The sequence below is a fragment of the Canis lupus genome, chromosome 20, assembly GCF_011100685.1.
Source record: "Canis lupus familiaris isolate Mischka breed German Shepherd chromosome 20, alternate assembly UU_Cfam_GSD_1.0, whole genome shotgun sequence".
NCBI lineage: Eukaryota > Metazoa > Chordata > Mammalia > Carnivora > Canidae > Canis > Canis lupus.
In genome coordinates, this window is record NC_049241.1 from 20,109,362 (window position 1) to 20,128,922 (window position 19,561).

General features: G+C 48.1%; 1 long non-coding RNA gene across 2 annotated transcripts; it reads right to left on the reverse strand.

The window, feature by feature from the left end:
* Positions 1-2,565: 2,565 nt before the first annotated feature.
* On the reverse strand, positions 2,566-18,898 carry LOC111091277. Of its 2 annotated transcripts, none has more exons than XR_005374761.1 (4): positions 18,751-18,898; positions 15,443-15,654; positions 3,968-4,098; positions 2,566-3,448 (listed from the first exon to the last, which is right to left on the reverse strand). It is a non-coding gene; the product is annotated as an uncharacterized LOC111091277 (long non-coding RNA). The 2 variants fall into 2 exon arrangements; XR_005374760.1 differs by having other exon boundaries at positions 3,968-7,298.
* Between the last annotated feature and the right edge of the window lie 663 nt (positions 18,899-19,561).

Sequence of the window (19,561 nt, forward strand, 5' to 3'; positions counted from 1 at the left end):
AATATATATATGCTTCCCCCCTCTATTCTCTCCTATAATTCTCATATTTTTCGCCTATATTCTCTTTTTTTTCCACTCCATTTCCCTTTTGGATATAACCTAGGCCAGGATCAGCAACTGTTTCTTTTCTTTTTCCAGATCAGGAACATCTTAGACTTTGGGGGCCCTACAGTTTCTGTTGCAACTATTCCACTAGTTTCTGTAGAAGAAAAGCAGTCAACAGACAGGATTCACAGGTAGATGTGGCTATGTTCCAATAAAACTTTATTCATAAAACCAAGCAACATCTGATTGGGTCCATGGGCTGTAGTTTGATAACCCCTGGTCTAAACTGAGTGGTTTTGGGGACTGCCCTGGCAAGTTTGGGAATGAAAAGTGCTCTGCTGGCAAGGAAGCCGACTTCCCGATGGGGGGAAGGATTCTAAAGTGCTGCTTTCTCAAACATCCCTCACGAACATGATGGGAACTCTGTTTCTAAGGAAATGCACAAAAAGGCCTTAGGGATTTCTGAAACAGCTTCTAGAAGATGAGATTTTAATCACTTTTAATGGTTCTGAGATTAAACTGATCAGATTTACTTTCAAAGAGGTACTTGTAAAAACAAACAACAAAACAAAACCGTTGGGCATTGGGATGTCTGCCACACCGAGAATGTGCTCTGCTTTATGGCTTCCGGAGGACAGAGGGACCATTGCATCCCAATGGGGCTTTGCTCACTGCCTGCTTTTCTCCCACAACTCTGTTGCAGGACCATTAATGCCACCAATGTCCATGGTCCCTGGGGTCTGATTCTACTGGCTCCGGTGCATTTAAAAAAAAAAAAAAAAAAAATGAGCGCCAAATAGGCCTTCTGAGGCTCGGACTCAAAACAATAAGGCAAAAAAAAAAAAAAAAAATTCTCCAAATGTGCGGGGTTTCTTTAATAATATATGTGGCAGCATTGGGTGTGAGCCACCGTAACTCCAGCTCCTGGGCTCTGAGCTCCACCCCTGCGTTTACACCAAAGCCATGCTTCCCACAGATTGCTCCCCGCCAGTGACTGAGTGGATACTGGGGCCCACTTATTCCTGGGATTTACAGACTCTTTGGATGCTGACTTTGGCTCTAAACCTTCTTGAATTTTCCTTAGTCTACACAAATCCTAGGATGCTTTTCTCTACACTTCCATTCTCTCCTTGGGGCAGGATCAGATGGACATAGTTGTCTGAAGTCTCTCCCTTCCCTTTCTCTCATGAGTGTTTTCCATAATAAAAACCTTGTCTGTCTAATCCCATCTTGGTATCTGTCCCTCAGAGGACCTGGACTGGCACAATATATACTTTAAAAAATACATGAACCCCCAGCACTAGAGTAAGAAGGCCCTTTCTGTGATAGCAGCCACCTCTTACAGAGAGAGCATTTTGAGTCCCCAGCATCCCTGCCTTAGTTCGGGTCTCCCCAGGAGACTGCAAAGACTGGGACTTGACTATAGTAGTTAGTACGGAAGACAACTGTGGGGATCAGCAGCAGGAGAGTGTGCAAGTGAGACAGGAAGGACCCAGAAGCCAGTAGAGGCTGTGTTAAAGTCACTGTCATGGACGACTAAAGCTGAGTCCTGTGGGGGGGTCCCTAGGAGACCTCCGAGTTGTACCACTGAGGGAGGGGTGGGCAAGGAAGCTGGGTTGGATGGTTTTTCCATCCATTCCTATGTGCCATTGGTTGGGGGCAGATCCTGGGGGTATTAATTCCCCAACACTTCAGTCTTCTCTGAGCATGGGCAGAGCATGCTCTCCTCTCTAGTGGAAGCTCTCAGGGAGTCACAGGTGCTTCTACTAGGAGGCCATGGGTGTAGGAACAGTGAGTGCCAGGACTCATGGATGGAGCCTGCCAGTGTTTGCCCCAACCTTCATTTTTAGGTTATGAGGTTCTGACCCAAGGCGTGCTCCCATGACCTAAACACTGTCACCTTCCAGCCACGGTGATGAGTTTGGGTCCCCAACTCAAGCTGGACCAATCACAGTCCTCCCTGGAACTTTCACTAGCACTATCAGGGAAGGAGATATTTGCTTTTGAGGTCAAGAGGACTATACGCCACCAAACGGTAGCTGGCAGCCGTCTTGCCCTGACAGTGGAGCAACTGCCCTGAGAATGAATGAAGCCAGCATAGAAGAAAGTAAAGTGAGGGAATGGAAACAGGCAGAGAGGGGCTGATGCTTATTGGTGACATTACTGAAATGTCTAGATCCAGCTGTGCCTGAAGCCAAAGCATTTCTGGGCTTTCTGATCTCAGACTGATTAATTCTGTTCTTGAAAAAAAAAAAAAAAAAAAAATAATTCTGTTCTTGCCAAAGCAAATTTGGGTAGGGGCTCCATCATTTAAAAACAACAAGATTCTGATATGAGTAGACTCCTCTCCCCCAAGGGTATTATTTTTAAAATATTTTATTTATTCATTCATTCATGAGAGACACAGAGAAAGAGGCAGAGACAGAGGCAGAGGGAGAAGCAGGCTCCCTGCAGTGAGCCTGATGTGGGACTCAATCCCAGGACCCCAGGATCACTGCCTGAGCTAAAGGCAGACCCTCAATCCCTGAGCCACCCAGGTATCCCTCTCCCAAGGGTATGAATGCGGACTTGAGAAAGAGGAAAGAACTATTTCTTAGCGTAGAATCTTAGTTTCATGAGAAGACTTGCCCACAAGATATGATCTAGATAGAAGATAGAAAGAAGAAATGGAAGATAGAAATGGCCCTGAAGTGAGGCATAGCAGGAGCTTTTAGCAGACATCACAGGCCACAGATTTTAGAAGGACCCCTTCCCAGGTCCTATTCTTCTCAAAAGAAAACTTCATGGAGTGACATAATGGAAGCTCTTACGTTTGTCGTTTGAAGCTTTTCAATAATCATAAAGTAAATGAGCACGTCAGGGCTAGATTTCCAGGTAGCCATGCCACAGGAGTGTGCTATTGGAAAACTATTTTCACCAATATTTCATTCCATTTATTATTGAAGAATTCTCTGAGCTTGACTTTTTTACTATCAGTACCCATCTCCTAAAATTACTTCTGTGGCTGAGGCCTGTAGTTATATGCTTTTTTAGCCAGAGTTCTGAACTTTGCATAAAGAGTACAGATAATTTGCCCTTTGCAAGGTTCAAATAGTCACTGTATAAGACCTCCCAGTGAGGAATGTTACCAGCCCCATTCCCATGTTAAACCCCTAACCCTCAATGAGATGGTATCTGGAGATGGGTCCTCTGGGTGGCAGTTAGATGGAGAAGAGGTCATGAGAGTGGAACCCTCATGATAGGATTCGTGTCCTTATAAGAAGACACACAGCTTGCTTGTTCTCTCTCTGCACATGTATGCAGAAAGAAGAGGTCAAAGGAGCACATCGAGAGATGACGGCAGTCCACAGGCCAGGAACCAAAATGGACAAGACCTTGATCTTGGACTTTCCAGATTCCAGAACTATGAGAAAACAAATTTCTTTTGTTGAAGCCACTGATTCTATAGTATTTTGTCATGGCAGCCTGAGCAGACTGAGACAGAGGGGGAAGTGGATCTCACTGTAAGTGGAAAATGAGCCCAGGAGTAGGTGGCTTTTTGTCACCATCTCCAGGTCTACAGTCAGAGGTAGTGCTGCTCAGCACAGCCACATGGCCACAGTTGGTGGCTGCGGAGGGTGTGGGACCTGGAGATGTCTACCGTGGTTTCTCGACAGGATTGGTAAGGATATTTGGGGTGGGACAGTTCTTCGAGAGGGGCTGCTACATGCATTACAGGATGTTTAGCAAGCCTGGCCCTTGTCCACTAAATGCCAGTGGGGCCTCCCAGCCATGGGGACGAACAGAAGTACCTCCACACATTTCCAAACTCACCAACGGGAAGGTAGTCCTGCGCCTAATTGCAACCAACTAGAACCGCCACGTTCTGAGCGTTTAGTCCTTGCTTTATTACCATTCTAATATTTGGCGTGTTAAAGCTTACCCCGTGGTCAGGGCTGCCCAGGGAGTTGTAAGGGGAGAGCATGTCATTCCTTCCGTATTTGATGAGAAGGTGTCCTGGTGCTGTAAGATTTCCAGGGCTAATCAGAGGTAGTAACATCTGAAATCCAGGCCCTGGAGAGGCAAAATGGCATGTGTCCAATGGGTATGCAGTCAGTATTGTACCTTGACAAATTATTTCATTGATTTCTCGCTTCCAGACAGAAACATTAAACTTATGAGGAGTGTCACCTTTTTCCCTAGCTGGCCCTCTCTCATTTGTCTTCTGAGTCTGTGCTCTCAGAAATACCTTCCTTAATTAGTCTTGCTGCAACTTATACCACCTTCTCCTTGCCTGGGCATCCGTATCGTATTACGCTCAGAGACATTAGAACACACGGGGTCTACAGATTGATCTCTGGAGTTAGATTATAGGTTCGAGTCCTATCTCCGTCCTTATTAATCGTGAAACTGTTAGTTGTATAACTAACAGCAATATACTTTTTTCCTCCTGTCTATAAAACAGGGGTAGCAGTAATAGCTCCTATCTCAGGTTGTCGGGAGGGTAAAGTGAAATTCCTGGCATTTGAGGGATGAAGAAGCAACAGTTGCCCAAAAGTCTTCTTGCACAGAACATTCTGTGGCTTCACCAAGGTGCAAGATACTCTCAAAGTTCTCTGCCATTTTGGGGTTAAATTATTTAAAACTCCAGTTTAAAATGCGAATATTGGGAAACTCCTGGAGCACAGAGTTGTGTGTTATCTTTGTATCCTTCGCATGAACGCATGGAAGGTGGGCACCAATCGACTGTGGAGTGAGCAGTGTGTCCAAAGGCTTTCTTTGGCCATTGTGATGGTACCGATAATGGCAGCCCACCTCCACTGAGTACATACTGTCACGCTGAGCTCCAAGTGTTTTACATAGATATTGAGTTATTTAATCCTTATGAGGTAGACAGTTTTATCATTTCCATTTTTTCAGGGAGGAAACTGAAGCTGCAGAGAAATTGATTTGCCCACGTTCACACAGTCGGTAAATGTGACCTCAGAAAAAGACAGAGCAGCCTGGGAGGGAAGCAAAGCTCTGTCCTGAGAACCCTGGCCTGCTAACAGCTCCCCGGGGCCTGGGTGGGTGGGTGCTGAGTGGCAGAGTGGATGGTGGTGGTGGGTGGGTGGTGGCTTTCCTCCAAAGAGTGATCGCACAGGATGTCATCTGTTCTCAATTTCCACTCTGGTTGTCCTCCGTGGCAGTCCTCCAGCCCAACACACGTGCTCAGGCTGTTGGCCAGGAGCTAAATTTATTTGCAAGCTTTGGGTTCAAACAGGTACATAAATTGTATGTATACACCCTCATTCCTCAGTTTAGCCTGACACAGCTGAGTACCCATAAGGTTTTCACAGGCTATGTATTCCCAGGCCTAAGCCATCAACCCCGTCAGACGGCCTCCAGCTGGCCCCCCTTGCATTGCCCCCCAAGCACACACCAGGCACCTTGATGGCCAAAAACTGGCGCATTTCCACCCTCACCTCTAGTGAGGGCTTCCTGATATCCCAAGAACCTAGAACTCAGTCCAGCCTTCTGTCTGAACTCTGCTCAGCTTAGTCCTTATGTCCTGTTCTCTCACAGCCTGACCTCCTCTGATCCTTGTGATTCATCCCTCTCATGCTCCTTCAGGCTTTTCCATTGCTCCCAAATCAAAACCCACTCCATTCAAGGGATTTATTACTCTCTTTACCCTGGGGTTCTCGCCCATCTCTGTGGGCTCCCACCAACCTCCCTCCAGTGCCTCCCTGCATCTTCCTGACCTTCCTTAGTTTCTTATGAGTGAACAGGATATTTTGTTGTCGCCAAGTTGGGTGATCACTTTTCCTTCACTATGAGGGAATAGTCTTCCAGTGATGGACGACGAGCCTGTGTCCACCAATAGGCTTTGCTGGAGGGATCCCAGCAAACCGCTCATAGTGTAAATCACCTTCTTAGAAGTCTCGTCTACCATGGAGTCGGTTCCCACGTTTGTGTTTCCTTCAGTGCCATCAGGTGTATGGCTTTCAGAGGCTGTTTTAGGGAGGCCCACATGACAGAAATTTCAGATGCTCTTTCCACATTTGAGAAAAGACTCCATTCCCCCCAAACACAGGGCTTTTGGGTTTTTTGTGGGGGGGGGGGGGGGAAGGTTAGCCAAACAGCCTTGAGAGTAGGGCCTTAGTTTTGCATCTTCTGCAGAATTTGACATTTGTTGAACTGAATGGAAAGGGGTAAAGTCTGGTTAGGACATTTCAGAGGATAAGGAGGAGGACGTGCTAGCTAACATTGGTAGCAACCCTAACCCGCAGTGAGTGCTTTACAATACACGGCATCTGTTGATAATCCTCCAAACAATTCTCTGAGCACATATTTTTTATCCCCATTTTGTGAAGAAGAAAACAGACCCAGAAAGGGTGAGCAGGTTACCTCAGGCCACACAGCTCGTCTTGGGCAGTGGTTGCATCATAACTCAGGCTTTCCATTCCTTCTACGGTACTGACTTGCTGATTAAAGTCAGGCCATCGTTGTGTTTCAGCTTAGATAGATCCATTTGCTTTTCCCTGTTCCTACAAGACCCTGTTTTCCAAACCTCTAGTGAGGGCTTCCTGATATCCCAAGAACCTAGAACTCAGTCCAGTTTCAAATGTTGTCAGAATTCAGAAGTTTTGAAAGGCTGGCAGCTACCCAGATTTTTTTTTTTTAATGGAATTCTGGTAGTAAGTAGTCAGTGTTTGGAATCCACTATCTGAACATTCAGGAGAGTGTCGGAAACGTAGCTGAATAATTTACTGAAGTTTCGTTCACATGTGCCTGCATTATGAAATTCCAGTCCTTTTGCTTTTTCAATCATGGGAAATATTTGGGGTTGAGCTATATCTAAGAGGGAGCATTTCTTTCTTTATTCAAAGGAGTTTAATTTTTTTGTTAAATACTGAAATACATTGAGGGGGCCTTACTTGCTGCAGATATGGAAATGGGACCACTTGGGTTATATGTTACCAGTTGCCAATCTCGCACGCGCTTCCACAATCTGTCTCCTTTCAAAGTATGACAGTTGGCAGAAATTCTCCAGCATATGAGACTGTGATTGTTTCCCGACATTAAAAATCAGCCTTCAGATCATTGTTCCCACATCTCTAGCCCCGTCCTCCGCTTGCCTCTTGCACACAGCTGTAGCTCACCGGCATCCTCGGGCACGGAGGAGACCCCCTCGGGTGTGCACACTGGGGGCATCGGGTTTGATGCTCTCTACCTTCGCTCTGGGGTGGCTAACGGCTGCCATCCCCTCATGTAGAGAATCCATCAGCTGCCTGGAGAAGGCAATGAAGCATGTGAGACCCAGGAACTAACTCTATTTCCTAGCAACCGGGGAAAACCATTTCTCCTCTGTCAGCAGGAATGCTCAGATTTATGTAAGCTACAAATGCCCGTTATCACTATAATAAACCATATATTTGCAGGCGGTATTTACAGCCAGCTAATCGTGGCACTCCATCCTGGCAGCCCCCGGCTTGAGGGCTTCCTATTTGGAGCCCCCCAAAATACGATTAGGTGGATGCTGAGTACTAATTTAGTTAACAGCAGTGCCTGACAAAGCTACTAACCGCCTAATTATGAAGGAAGATTACTGATACCATTAATTGAATGGTTGTAAAACTCTGGTAAAGTCAGATGGTAGTAAAGTCCATTTTCAATTTACTAGGCTATTAAAAGTATTTCCGGCTATAAAATAAACAGACACAAAGCATACTAAACAGGCTAATATGGAAACATAAAAAGAGAAGGGAGAAGCTTGTCGTAGCAATTAGTGGTCGTGATTAGCTGTGCCACAGACCCGGTGGTGGAAATTAAAGATTAATTTATGACAGCGCTCTGGCGAGGGAGATCTGCTGGTGACTGTTCGGCCTACAGGTGGGCCGGGCACTTGTCGTTTCGGTTGCCAAAAAAAATCATCTCTGACTTAGGCAGTGCTTCAGGCTTCTGTGAGACTGTTTGTTAACCTGTAACTGAAAGCTGCTTCATTGATACAGTCCCTCCTTTGGAGCCTCCGTTTCCCTACAGGACTGAGCTGGTTTAGGGGCATTGCAGCTGTAGGAGACCCTAAGGGGACCTGTTCCAACATCACATCCTAGCAGCCGGGATCCTTACTGATCCTTAAATACAGTTCATCTGTTCATGGTGTTCCTACCTGGACACACCTCTCCACTCGCTCTTGGGGAAACTCTTCTGGTTTCCACATTTTTTTTTAATTTTTTATTTATTTATGATAGTCACACAGAGAGAGAGAGAGAGAGGCAGAGACACAGGCAGAGGGAGAAGCAGGCTCCATGCACCGGGAGCCCGATGTGGGATTCGATCCCGGGTCTCCAGGATCGCGCCCTGGGCCAAAGGCAGGCGCTAAACCGCTGCGCCACCCAGGGATCCCGGTTTCCACATTTTGGAGAGTTCTTTTAGAGAACCTGGTCTCACTTGCCATTCATCCCCACTGCCTCTTCTTGTATTTTTAGTTGACCCAGCTGGTAGGTTCCTAGGGAGCTCAATAAAGGTATGTGGTCTAAGGGAAGGGAAAGCATTCCAGGGCCGTGAAGCATGTCACATCTTGGTCAGTTTCACCTAGAAGGTGTGGGAAAGTTGAGAAGAGGTTACGTAAGAACCAGTTACTATGCACAAATAACAGGAATGACGTTTGGTGTGGAATTTTGTTATCAAAACATCTTTCATGTTCTGATGTCCAGAAGCAGTGATCAAATAAGCTGTTATAATAATAATGCGTATTACGCCACTCTTGCTACTGAGGAGATCGAAGCTCAGATAGGAGCGCTGACCTCTTTCCAGGTCCCAAAGTCAGCAAATGACAGAGCTAGGAATAGAAGCCATGTCTCTGGCCCAGGCTCGATGAGTCGAACACAGGAACTCCTTTGGGGGTTAGTATTGGCCTAAAACCCTACAAATGCACTAAAGTACTTATTTGCAATATGAATGCAGATAAGAATGCACCGTTGGGGCGGGGGGGGACTCCTTAGACTCCATTTTGAGAATGATGTGTGACATGTAGCTTCATCCAATGAAGTGAAGACGTTATGCTCCAGCAGAGCTTGGGTGCATTACCTTTTTTCCAGCTTCTTGGATTGGACAATTGGGGATTGCTTCACCAAAATTTAGCCACCCCATCACTTTCTTGTTTCTCCAGCCTAGATCTGAGCTACTCAGAGTGTGGTCCCTGAGCCAGCAACATCAGCACTCCCCAGAGCAAGGAAGAAATGTAAATTCATGGGCCCTACCCCAGATGGGCTGAATCAGAATCTGTTCCCTAACAAGACCTCAGGTGTTTTCTGGGGGTGTTTAATGCACAGTAAAGCTTGAAGAATGCCTCTCCAAATGTTTCTTCCTAAATTATCCCAGAGTAAGAATCATCTGAGGTATTTGCTGAACACATAGCCTCCTTGGCCCCTGTCTGGAGCTTCCCCACAGCAATGGGTCTAGATGGGTCCTTGGGCTATGTGGATAATGCTTTCAGGGGTTCCTTTCCCTGAACAGAAGTCAGGGTTCTCTGCTGTAACCCTGTGGTTCTCAGTCCCAACTGTCCATTAGGATTACTTGGCAAGCTTTTCAAAAATACTGAAGCCAGGAATGTACTGAGAGCAATTCCACTCCATTGGGTGGAGGTGGAGCCCAGGTACTTTCCCTGATGAAAGAAAGTGATTCTGATGTAAAACCAGTGTTCATAGCCACTGTCTCAATCATTGGTTCTCAAAAATGTGGTCCATAGACCAGTTGGAAAAACATGACCTGGGAACTTGTTAGAAATGCAAATTTGGGGGGCTACCTCCCAGACCTACTGATTCAGAAACTCTGGAGGTGAGCCCAGTTTTATGTGTTTTTTAATAAGTTATCCAGACAAGACTGGCTACATAATTTGTGGGGCCCAATGCCGAAGGAAAACACAGGGTCCCTTGTTCAGAAATTAAGAATTTCAAGGAGGTGTCAGCAAAGCATTGAATAAAACATGGAGTCCTCTAAGCACCCATGAAGTCAGCACTGCTTCCAAGTGATTCTGATGCATGCTAAAGTTTCAGAACCACTTGTCCAGATTTTTCTCTAGGTTCAAGCTTGTGTCCAGGGGTGATTCTCAGGACTTAGCATCCATTGTCCCTGGAGTAATGATAATAACAGTACTATTCACTGATCATTTGTGAGATACCAGGTTTGGCACTTCCCACACATTATTTCATTCAAATCTCAACACAACCCCGGGAAGCAGGTTCTGTTATCTTCGTTCCCCTTGTACAGATGGGAAAACTGAGGGCCAAGGCCAGTCGCCATTGGTTGGTTGACTGTGTTGAATATCAACTGCATATCCCCTCCTTACAATTCTTCTTGCTACAGTAATTGTCAGCCCTGAGGCCATCTTTACTCATAACTCTCTAGGTGAGGACAGATTGGAAGAGGAGGGTCTGAAAAGCTTTGCTCTCATAGGATATAAAAGTCTAATCACAAGTCTACTACTTAATGTTTTACCAATAGGGAGCTAGAGGCTAAGACAAGGGACAGAGCTAGTTAGTTAGTGACAGTCAGGATTTGAATCCAGAATCTTCTGATCTCGAGTTCCTCCTACTGTTTGAGGCTGCCAGAGTCCTACACACTCATTTACAGGACAGATAATGTTCCTCTTCTGGTAGTTCTGAAAGAGAGGGGAAGAGTAACAAGCCAAGGAAAGAAATGACATCTTCAGAGGGCTAGAAAAAGTGAGCAAGGAACAGCAAAATACTCTAGAGAAGACTTGATTAGAAGAGAGAGGACACTAAAGTGAAATTGTCCCATCGTTGTCAGCTGGGCATCCCTGAGCAAATGATTTCACCTGAGTCTGATTGTTCTCAGATAATAGGAGTATAATAACTACCCACCTTTATTGGGTTATTGTGAAAATTCAATGAGACCATGGTTTAAAAGAGCCAAAGTGTTTAATATAGTATGTGCTCCATAAAAGATGGCCACTTGTGTTATCACTGGGGTAGCCTTTGCTCCAGGCCATGGGATTGTGAAGGAAAAGTCTTTGCTCTACCCCTCTCCCCATTCCTTCCACCCGCTCCCCCCCCCCCCCCCCGCCATATCTGCCTTCCTTACAGTGGTGTTAAGTAAATAAGAAAATTCTGGACTATTTCAGGTTCTGCCCCAACTCCACCACTGTCACTTAGACTTTGGACTTGTCTATCCCCTGTTCTAGGTCTTGGTTTCCTCAGCTGATAGTAACAGGCTTGGACCAGTGACCTATGAGGCTCTAAGATGCCCTGCTGGCCTCTGAGCATCACAGGATCCATTTGCACTTGAAGCCTTGTTCCTGAGCACATGGTCTCTTGATAAACACTTGAAAGCTGAGAAGGGAGAGATTCCAGAGGCAGGTGGGATTAAGGTTTGAATCTGGTCTCACCCAGCTATTTACTGGAAGAAGTGTGGGAAAGTGGAAAGTCCTCCCTCTACATGCTGAGCCTCAGTGGCCTGGCTTCAAAGGTTTTCCTGGCATTTCCACGAAGACCATGAGGATCCCTGACTTTCCATGAGCCCCAGAGCTGAATTCTGACTACCATAAATTATGGTGCAGCTCAATTCATTCCTGTCTCCCTTTTGCCCATTGGATCCCCCAGGAAGCCAACTCCGAGCTGCCATCGGTGAGCAGGAGGCAACGTCTGTGGAAGAGAAGGGGAAAGGAGGGGTGGGAAGAAAAGGGGAGAGGAGGAGGGAGGAGAACCAGGCAAAGGGAGAAGTGGAGCTGCAATACTGTCACGAAGAAGTCCTCAGCCACCTCTGCAGGGTATCTTCCCCTGGGAGTTCCCCTCAGAGTCATCTGAGTTGGAGCTGGAGTGGGGGGGGTGTTGGGCTCTGACGCCCCCTTGTCTGTCAGTCGTTAGAAGCAGCCCCCATGGAAGGGGACAGGCTTTGGAGAGGAGACAGCTCTGACTGGCTGCCTCCTTCCTTAAGGGGTATTTGGATAGCTCCGTGCCATGTCCACCACTCCTTTTTCCAATTGGTGCGCCTTGGAAATGCAGACCTCCTAATCTTAGTCTTTGCAAGTGCTAATTGGGTGGAGGCTCTAGAGTCTCTAGTTTTTCACCAATTTGTTCTTTTCCTCTTGAAAATAGGTCGTAGGCACCTGGGTGGCTCAGCAGCTGAGTGTCTGCCTTTGGCTCAGGTCGTAATCCCAGGGTCCTGGGATCTAGTCACACATCAGGCTCCCTATGGGGAGCCTGTTTCTCCCTCTGCCTATGTCTCTACCTCTCTATCTATATCTCTCACGAATAAATAAATAAAATCTTCAAAAAAAAAAAAAGTCACACTGGGAGTCAAAGCTGGCTGAGAGTTCAAGCAGAGGGAGTGATATGGGATGATCTTGTCCCAATACTGACACTAAGAGCCCTTAGTTGCTATCAGTTACTGAATACTAACTATATTCAGGCTGAGGATGACTCTCATTTTCTTTAAGGTCCTTTCACAGATCTAGTGTGGTGCTGTGAGCGCTGACTCTGCACCCAGTGGTGCTAAGAGCAGCCCAGTCAGGAGCGCCTGGCCTGGGAAAGGCCAGAGAGGCTTGTTCTGGAGAGAGCAGCTACAAGGCCTTTTGTTTCCCACATCTTGTGTGTAACAACCAAAGCTCTGCTCAGTAGCATCCGTAATGGTGGAGATGAGGTTGTGTGTGTGTGTAAATATCAACCTTTGACCGGCCTCATGAATATTAGAAGTGTGCTGTCTTTGGTGAAACTAAAGCCGATACATGGATCGGCTCAGGTCCCTTAGAGGCATGCACGTGTTTTCATGAACAGGGTATAAGAATTCAGGGAGGTCTGTAAAGTTGGCCCCAAGATAATCACGAGGCACAATCACTAAATGCCTCTGTAAATGTTCATGCCGAGGGGGTGGTTGTGACAAAAGAGGTCTTGTGAACTGTTTCATGCTTGCTTGTTAATAAAATAATCGTTGATAACTTTTCTTCTGTGTGGCAGAGTCCATCTCTTTAAAACACAGAAAAGAGTCCTATGTGCCATCGCTCGCCCTGGTCACCTCCAGCTTCCTCAGCAGCTGCTCCCTGTAAATCCGTGAAAGAGCATGGGGGCTGTCCCTCGACCACATTCTCTCTGGTCCACTGGCACCTGGGCATTAGGCCAGCCACCGTCTGCGTGTACTTCATTTAATACCCATGGCAACACGAGGAGGTAGGCGCTATTGTTTATATCCACTTGATTAGTGAGAAAACCAGAGCTCAGAGCGATGCACTACCCCCATCCGAGGTCCTCACAACAGACCAAAGTGGGATGTGGATCCCTGCTTGTTTGTTTCCCAAGCCTGCTGCCTGCCAGAGGGTTGTCTGGGGCGGCAGGAGGGAAAATGAAGTGGGCCTCGTGCTGTTCAGCTGGTCCTTCTGATCCCCTGTCACTGTGTGCTACAGTAATATTAGGGAAGTGGCCATTCTTGCACATCTGGGTGACTCATTTCTAAAGGATTTTGGCCAGCTCATGGGTCTTGAATTTCACCTCAGCCATGAGAGCTTACTTCTAAGATTTTATCAAGCAGATCAAAAGGCCAATATTTTCACCTGAATGAACGAATGAATTTGAAAAAGCTCATTTCTGACTCTGTAAAAACCAAGGCCTGTATCTGCCTATGGCTCCATCATGAGCCATCCATGTGACCCTGAGCCAGTTCCTTTAACCTTTCCGCATTAATTTACTTCCTTAAAAAAAAAAAAAAAAGATTTTATTTATTCATGAGAGACACACAGAGAGAGGCAGAGACATAGACAGAGGGAGGAGAAGCAGTTTCCATGTGGGGATCCTGATGCGAGACTCAATCCCAGGACCCCAGGACCAAGTGTCTGAGTCAAAGGCAGAAACTTAATCACTGAGCCACCAGGTGCCCCTTAGTTTACTTCTTCCAAAATGGAAATCATCCCTCCTGCCAATTTATGTCTGTGATTTGGGTGTGTGTATGTTTTAAGAAATATAAAGTAGGACCCTAAGATGATGGAACTCATCATGAGAATGCTCAAAACTGGCAAAAATATCCATAGAGGATGCATCTGCTGTCCAGAAAAGAGCATCAGGAAGTGTGGGCTTTCTGAGCCTTTTCAGGAGTAGAACTGGCCTGTGGCCTGATAGAAAGAGCTTTGGAATCAGCCTGTCCTGGTGTCAAAGACGATGGCAGCACCATCCCTCACCCCGCCATCCCCTTGGCACTCACCATTGCCATGTGTCCCCTATCTGGAGCTTTCTCTGGCCACTGGAGTATGCTCAGCTTATAGACAGGCATGGCTGGGTATGCCTAGGGATGATGCCCCTGACAGCAGCCCCGACCAAAGAGGAATGGGGGTTGGTGGATAAACACCCGTGTCCTCGTCCCGGAAGCATGTGCTCCATAGTCTTCCTGTGGTCTCCGGCTGGCCTGAGCCCTAATCGCCCACAGAGATACCCTAGGCACTAATGCATTCCCTTGGCTTTCTTCTCTGTTTCATCTCTTCATTCCTTTCCCGTGTTCCCTGGGACCACCTTGCAGATGAACTCTTTGCTCTCAGATACTGATTTCAGGGTCTGCTTTTATGGAACCAAGATCCCTGGTTCAGATCCCTTCTCTGCCACTGACCAGTTCTTCGTCTTTGGGCAAATTACTGCAGCATCCTCACCTAGAATAGGGAGATGGCGAACAGAGAACACATCTCACAAGACGGTTGTCAGGATTCCAGAAAATATCCTGTGTAAATGGTTTAGAACAGCATCTGGCATATGGCAGGCGCTCAGTCAATGCTACCACTGTTGTTTTTTATTATTGTAATTATTCGTATTATAATTGATAGCTCCTGAGATTCCCTTGGCCAAGTCTAAATCCATTCTGAGCGCTCTAAGCCCTCAAACCTCCGACTTACTCTGGCTGAGTCTCCCTGGTTATTACAGGGCATCTAATTCATGTATTCATTTAACATATCTTTAGCAAATGTTGACTTAACACCTATTATGTTGAAGACACAGTGCTACGGTGGATATAAAGAGTAAGATGAGGTCACTGTCTCCAAGGAGATAAGACATATCCACACATAGTTCCGGTCTAAGATAAATTGTGATATGTGCTCTAGTCTACCTGCCAATAAAGCAGAAAGTGAGTCGAGAGGAAAGTGAGGATCACTCTATCTGGTGGAGGAGGAAGTGGTATTGGAGGTAGATTTTGAAAGTTGGGTAGAATTTCAACAGAGGAGAAGGAGGAGAGAGAATGTGGTAAAAGGAGGAGTCTGGCATTCTGAAGAGAGCTCGTCCGTTTACAGAAGCACCAGTTGATGGATGAGTCCTCTTAGCTGAGGGGACAGCAGATTCTCATGATAATAATAATAATAGTAATAGTACCTTTCACTTACATAGTACTTACCATGTGCCAGGAACTACTGTAGATGTGCTATACATGTTAACTCAATCCTTACCTTCAAGGTCAGTTCATTGTACAGATAAGGAAACTGAGGCACAGAAGAGTCTAGTGTCTTGCCCAAGCTCACTCAGATGCTACGTGGAAGGCTGGCATACAAATCCGGGCGGTTTGGCCGCAGGGTTCACACTGTGCACTACATCTCAAGAATGACACCTCTTCAGAACTTTAAGGGAATGTGTTGCCGGGATGTTGACAATGGAGTACAGCCTGTGAAAGAAAACCCCAGAGCCCCATAGAAGAGGTCTCCAAGGGATCAGAGGGCTCTGGAAGTTGCAGTTACCCTGACAACGCTCGGCTCAGGCCAGCCACACCCCCAGGCTCACTCTCACTGGTTCCCAGCCCTGGCTTTGCCCCTGCACAGAGTCCCCTTTCCCCTCGGGGCCTGCGGGGAAGTATCCATGGCTTGCGGTGGGTGGCTGCGGTTTGGCACTTGGGACCCATGTGTAAGAGGAGCTCCCTGGGGCAGAGGCATGTGTTTGTCTCCAGAACTCAAGCCCCAGAGAGCCTCAAATAGGTGGTAACATCACTGGCTTGATCCAAATCCAAACAGGGCAGGGTTTTCCTGTTTGTTTGTTTGTTTGTTTGTTTGTTTTTCCTCCAGCAGGGAGAGGAAAGAATGTGCCCCGGGCTGCTAATTGGATAGCGAAGTGACCGATTTATTATTTTCTTATCCATGCTGAGCAGAGCTATAGGAAATCTCTGGGGCGAGGAAGGACACGGTGGGGAGTCTCTGGGTCTCTTGGAGATGGAGTTCACAGTTAGGACCAAAGCTGCCAGCTGACATGTTTTCTTTGGCCTGCCCAGCATTTAAAAAATGTTTTTAAATAGATGCTGACATTTTAAAACGGGGGAGATTATACATGAAATCCTGCATTCCTGGCCGTATTGAGAAACTGGAAGATCTGGGCTCAGATCCCCCAAGGTAACAGTCTGGGCTGCAGAGCTGGGTCTGCCCCTTTCTGCAGATGGCCGGGATCCCCACCACCAGTTTCACTCAGCAGCATTAGCTCTGCGGCCCCCTCCACATCGGAGCCTGTGACCCCAGAAGGAAGAGAAGGTGTCCTCCTAGGACACCGACCCATCTCAGGACAGGCACTACCGTGCAGTTGTGGTTCAGCAAGCAGACCAACAGCCAAGGCATCCTGCGAGAGGTGCTTCTGGAGTCAGTTTAATGGCAGATTAAGTTGCCCATTACGAAGCCATTAGAACACAGCGTGATGCATCACTGGGTAAACGAGAGGGGCTGAAGTCAGAGACAGGTTCCTGGAGCGCTCCAGCCAATTTACTTCTGCTTCCCCCCACCCCCACCCCCACCCCTAGGCAGATGAGAGTAGAGACTGTAAATCACTCGCTATGCAATGGCTCATCATAAAGGATATGGAGAGAAATTAGGGGAGGCAAGGAAAAGCAGTGATGAACAAGGCAGGGTTGTTACGGCGTGATTGAAGACAGCAAGACGGTGCCTGTGAAGCTGCTGGAAATCCAACTTGGGCTTCTGGCCTGATTTTGGCCATCCTGCACTAACTGGGAAAGCCACCATCCAGGCTACTGCTTTGCCCCAGAAGGCCCGGGGCTGGGGGTGGGGTGGGGGGGTAGAGCTGGGGGCGAATACGTGGCTGGAGAACTTCCCAAGACAGTGCCTGATGGTGCCAACTACATGGAATGTGAAGTCACTCAGGAGTCTCTTAATCCCGCTTCTGTTGCTTTGGGCTGTGTGACTTTGGATAAGTTACATAACCTCTCTGAGTCACATTTTCCTCATCTCTTGGATGAAGTAAACATCCTAAATGCAAAAGGTGGTGCTGGAAGTCATTGTAGGCACTCGCCAGGTGATGCTCTCTTCAATGTAATATAAAAGCTATAAATTGGATGATCCCTAAATAAAGGTAGAGTTCATGACCCCTAGCTCAGGTGGCACAGTCAGTTGCACAGGGACGTCACTGGCAGGTTCCCTTTTGTTCCTCCTGAGGAATGGAGGGAAGGCTTTCCCCGTGCGGGGTTCTCGGAGTGTCCCAAGCAGCCACACAGGCTTTCCATGAGGCTCAGGTAGGCAGTTTTGAATGGGAGAGCTCCGTGGAAGAGGAAGCTGCCCTCAGCTCACTGTGCTGCTCCAGGACTCCCCAGCACCGGGCAGGAACAGCCCCCATCCAAGCTTGTTCTCTCCCCTCTCCCCCTGCTCAGGGCCCTGGGATGCTGACCCCAGCAGCGCCTTGCTCTTTGTCTTTGTTTGGGCTTCCGCCAAAGCAGAGCCTTAGATGAGGACTTGAGGACTGCTGGTTTCTCAAGAGGTCAAGTGAACGGGGAGCTGCCATTCAGATCCCCCTTCAAGGAAGGACTGGTGGCCTGGGCAGGGCAGTCAGCTCCTTCAGAATCTGCCCCAGCTGCAGAGAGAGCAGCTCTAGTGCCTGAGGTCAGGCCCTCCCTTCTGGGGGCTGCTAGCATCCCCTCTGCTCCCACAGCCTGAAGGGGTGGACATGGTGAGGCCTGGCCATGCAGCCCCAGGGGGGCTCGCCCCAAATTCCCCGAAGCTTTGTTGGTCCTGCACCGCACCTCACCTTTTCCCTCTATCCAGGGCTCCTTCCTTCTCTAGGTTTCCTAATAAAGATCTTGCCCAAAAATGCGGCCCAAGAGTCTGCCTCTAGAGAATGCAGGTCGTGGTAGGTTGGTCTCCGGACTCAGGAGAAAAGGCAGCAGGGAAGGCAGGAAAGGCAATGTAAGGGTGTGTTGTCAAAGCCAAAGGTGCTGCTAGGACCCCGAGAATGGGCCAAGACCTCCTGGCATTTGTCCACGAGCTGCCCACGGCCCCACATTCCTGGGTGTCACCGTGGACTGGCTGAGAGGGCTCCCCACCTTCTGGGAGGACCCCGAGCGGAGAGTGGGTGCACTGGAAATGGGATGCTGTCAGCATGAGTCTGAGCTTTATGACGCATCTCACTGCAGCTGGGGCTGAAGTCAGCAGAGGGTGTGGGGTGGGGGGGCATGGCATGGGACACCCCAAACATGTTAGGCGTGGCTTCCAGGGCCCAGTGGAAGCCCCAGCAGGAGTTCAGAGTGAGGAGGGGCCCGTGATTTCTCCCCTGTTCCTTGCTGCCTCCACAGCAGCACTCAGGCAGAAACTCTGCTTCCCGCAGCCCCGGGGTGCCAGCTCGTCCCACAGCCCCGGGGTGCCAGCTCGTCCTGGGATGGATCAGAAACCCCAGCCCCCCTCACCCCTTCTGGCTGAGGAACAAGGGCCTCCCTGGATTGCTGGTCTCGGGGTGTCTGCCCCCCCCGCCTTACTGCTTCCTTTCGCCCTGCCCTCACCTCTGTCCATGGTCTCCTCAGGAAAGGGTCTCCGGCTGGATGCTCTGGGGACCCTGATTGACAGGATGGACCAGGCCACCTCTCGAGGACGACACAGCCTTGTCTCTGAGTGACCCTCCGGGCCCCGTGAGCCCCCAGCCGCAGCTCCTCGTCTCTCCTCCCTCCCTCCCTGCCAGTGTGGGTCTCCCCACAGCGTCTGCTCACTTTTGAATCTCTTTCTTGTAGATAAATTTATGTCCTCCTCCTTCACGGCTTTGCCTTTTGATTCGGAGGAGGAAAAAAAACCCATTTCTATAAAGCTATTAAATGTTTTCCTTTCACAGACACCAGTTTTGTACATCAGAAGCGCGTTGCCTTTCATGACTATTGAATTCTCGGAAATGGGCTTCAAGTGCCTATTTCAGGAGTTAAAATCTGAACATCAGCTCTTTTTCCCTCTGTGCATTCCTGCCACGCAATCCTAATCCTCTCCGTGATGGATCCCTCTGGCTGGGTAGAAGGAGGATCATTTAAAGGAAATGTGAGAAAGGAAGAGGAGTACTCCATTTCAAGAGATTTTTCTCCCAGTAGTTATTTTCCACAGGTGAGAGGCAGTGAGACTGGCAGCAGATTTTTTCAGTGAATATATAACCACTCCTCCACCCTGGGTCCCCAACACACGCATTCTCCAGGAACGCTGGAACACCCTGTGAGCGCATTCATTCAGCACATGCTGAGTGCCTACTGCATGCCAAGCAGCCAGGTCCTGAGAACGAGGCATGCGATTCCTTGCCCCTGCCATGGAGTCTATATCTAGGCTGCGTGTTAGAGA